This window comes from Bison bison, unplaced genomic scaffold (assembly GCF_000754665.1).
Source record: "Bison bison bison isolate TAMUID 2011002044 unplaced genomic scaffold, Bison_UMD1.0 scf7180017864302, whole genome shotgun sequence".
Taxonomy (NCBI): domain Eukaryota; kingdom Metazoa; phylum Chordata; class Mammalia; order Artiodactyla; family Bovidae; genus Bison; species Bison bison.
This window is the reverse complement of record NW_011494874.1, coordinates 1,121,068-1,124,406: the sequence shown is the minus strand read 5'-3', so window position 1 is coordinate 1,124,406 and position 3,339 is coordinate 1,121,068. Positions and strand designations below refer to the sequence as shown.

The window sequence follows — 3,339 nt, the reverse complement described above, 5'->3', positions numbered from 1 at the left end:
AGAGCCGGACGTCCTAGAGTGCCAAGTCAAGTGGTCCTTGGGAAGCTTCACAACAAACAGAGCAAGTGGGGGTGGTGGGATTCCAGCCCAGCTATTTTAAATCCTAAAAGATGATGCTGTCGAAGTGCTGTACTTAATATGCCAGCAAATTTGAAAAACTCGGTAGTGGCCACAGGACTGGAAAAGGTCAGTTTTCATTCCAGTCCCAAAGAACAATGCCAAAGAATGTTCAAACTACTGCACAATTGCGTTCATTTCACATGCAAATAAGGTAATGTTCAAAATCCTTCAAGCTAGTCTTCAGCAGTACATGAAGCTGGAACTTCCAGATGTTCAAGCTGGATTTAGGAAAAGCAGAGGAACCAGAAATCAAATTGCCAACATCCATTGGATCATAGAGACAGCAAGGAAATTCCAGAAAAATATCTGCTTCTGCTTCATTGACTAGGCTAAAGCCTTTGACTGTGTGGATCACAACAAACTGGAAAATTCTTAAAGATATGGGAATACTACACCGCCTTACTTGCCTCCTGAGAAAACTGTATGTGGATCAAGAAGCAGCAGTTTGAACCAGACATGGAACAACAGACTGTCTCAAAATTGGGAAAGGAGTATGACAATGCTGGATATTGTAACCCTACTTATTTATTTTATATGTAGAGTACATCCTGAGAAATACCAGGCTGAATGAATCCCAAGCTGGAATCAAGATTGCTGGGAGAAATATCAACCTCAGATATGCAGATGATAACCACTGTAATGACAGAAAGTACAGAGAAACTAAATAGCCTCTTGGTGAAGGTGAAAGAGAAGGGTGAAAAGGCTGGCTTAAAACTCAGCGTTCAAAAACTAAGATCATGGCATCTGATCCTGTCACTTCATGGCAAATAGAAAGGGAAAAAGTGGAGGCAGTGACAGATTTTCTTTTCTCGGGCTCTACAATCACTGTGGAAGGTGACTGCAGCCATGAAATTAAAAGGCATTTGCTCCCTGGAAGGAAAGCTGTGACAAACCTAGATAGCACATTAAAAAGCAGAGACATCACTCTGCTGACAAAGATCCATAAAGTCAAAGCTATAGTTTTTCCAGTAGTCATGTATGGATGTGAGAGTTGGACCGTAAAGAAGGCTGAGCCCGAAGAATTGATGCTTTTATTTTATTTTATTTTTTATGCTGCAAAAAGCTTTATTGTTTCCATATGGTCCAAGGCTTGAGAGAGGGCTCCAGGGTGTTAAAAAAGCTGCCTAGTAGCTGCAGAGAGGGGCTTCAGGCAGCCCTGATGTTAGGTGGGTTCTTCATTGGCCACTGGTCTCCAGAAGCTCCTAGTCGTGCTTGAGGGTGAGCCTTTCGAAGAGATACTCGCCCAACCCAGCCTGGGGACCAGCCAGCCTGCGGAGGTTGGTCAGGTGGTCACCCATCTTCTTGATGAGTTTCACTTCCTCATCTAGGAAGTGGTTCTCCAGGAAGTCACAGATGTGGGGGTCTCCGCGGGCAGAAGCCAGGCCATGCAGATCCAACAGGGCTTGATTCAGGTTCTTCTTTACGAGAAGGGCGGCCTCCGTAGTGTCCTGGGTTTTACCCCACTCATCTTGAGATGGCTTCTGCACGTCCAGGAAGAGGGCGCAGCCGCCACGCTGGTTTTGCAGTTTCAAGAGACGCTCCGCGCCCTTGCACTTGTCCTTGGCCAGTTCGCGAAAAAAGTGACCCACACCCTCCAGGGCCACATCGTCGCCGTCGAAATAGAAGCCCAGAGAGAGGTAGGTGCAGGAGGCCCGCAGTTGCATGTTAACCAGGCGGTTGATGGCCGCCTCCACCTCAGTAGAATAATTCTGACGAATCTGGGAGCTCATGATTGGTCGGTAATAATAAGGAGTTAAAAAATGGTGGCTCGTCCCAGTGATCGCGGACAGCTGAGTGGCTGACTCCGAAGGTTGCGACTGGAAAAAGGGTTGGGGGGAGGTCGGAGGCTGGAGCAAGGGGAGTCCCTGGGTCTGTTCCGTCCAAACACTGTTGAAGCAAGAGACAGATCCGCGGGGCCGCCGAGCGCACTTCTGATGCTTTTAAACTGTGGTGCTGGAGAAGATTCTTGAGAGTCCCTTGGACAGCAAGGAAGTCAAACTAGTCAATCCTAAAGGAAATCAACCCCAAATATCCATTGGAAGAACTGATGCTGAAGCTCTAATACTTTGGCCACATGATATGAAGAGCTAGCTAATTGGAAAAAACCCTGGTGCTGAGAATGATTAGGGCAGGAGGAGAAGGTGGTGGGGACAGCAGAGGACGAGATGATTAGATAACATCACCAACTCACTGGACATGAGTTTGAGCAAACTCCAGGAGGTAGTAGAGGACAGAGGAGCCTGGTGCGCTGCAGCCCGTGGGTCACAAAGAGTTGGATACGACTTAGAAGCCTAGTTACGGCAGTCCTTAGTGTTTCCATTCACCAGTGTTAGATAACGGCATTTTATTACATGCTGCTGCTGCTGCTGCTAAGTCGCTTCAGTCGTGTCCGACTCTGTGCGACACCATAGACGGCAGCCCACCAGGCTCCCCCGTCCCTGGGATTCTCCAGGCAAGAACACTGGAGTGGGTTGCCATTTTAGATGTAAAAAAATTAAGAAATTACTGTTTTTTAAAAAAATAATTTGCTATAGAAAAAATTTTAATAACAGCTTTTGGGAGATAATTTGCATAATGTAAGCTCTACCCTCGTCTAGCGCACAGTTCAGTAGTTTTCTGTATATTCCCAGTTGTTCATCCAGCGCAATTTTATCACCTCAAAATGATAATCAGACTCTTAACCTAATTTATTCAGCAGACAAATACAAGCGGAAGATTAGCATTCGTGTGCATTGTGTTAAGCTGTGGTGCTGTGCATCTGGGACCTAGTAGGTCCTCAGGCCGTGCTTATTGAGATGTGTGCGTGCTCAGTTGCTCAGTCTTGTCCGACTCTATGCGGCCCCGTGGACTGTAGCCTGCCAAGCTCCTGTGCCCATGGAATTTCCCAGGCGAAAATACTGGAGTGGGTTGCCGTGTCTTCCTCCAAGGGCTCTTCCCAACCTCTGAGCCACATGGGAAGCTCCCTTCATGTTACAAAATGGCGTTTCACAGGCAGATTCATTGATTAGGGTCATTTCGCAGGGGTCTTCAGATGCTTGTCAGCACAAGTACCCCTTTCACACGCTTCCCCGGTAGCCTGTGCTCGGCGGCAGGACATCTGAAATGAGGTGACTCCTGTCTCCTGAGAGGCTCCACTGTTGCACCCTAACTGTGTCCCTGAACTCCCAGCTTACAGAGGAAGGGTTAGTCAGGATGGGGCTTGGGTTTGCCACGCCCTGA

General features: G+C 47.6%; 1 pseudogene across 1 annotated transcript; it reads right to left on the bottom strand.

Moving 5' to 3' along the window:
* Positions 1 to 1,149: 1,149 nt before the first annotated feature.
* LOC104996934 lies at positions 1,150 to 2,035 on the bottom strand (annotated as a pseudogene). The gene has a single exon (XR_826262.1). The product of XR_826262.1 is annotated as a ferritin light chain pseudogene (transcript).
* Between the last annotated feature and the right edge of the window lie 1,304 nt (positions 2,036 to 3,339).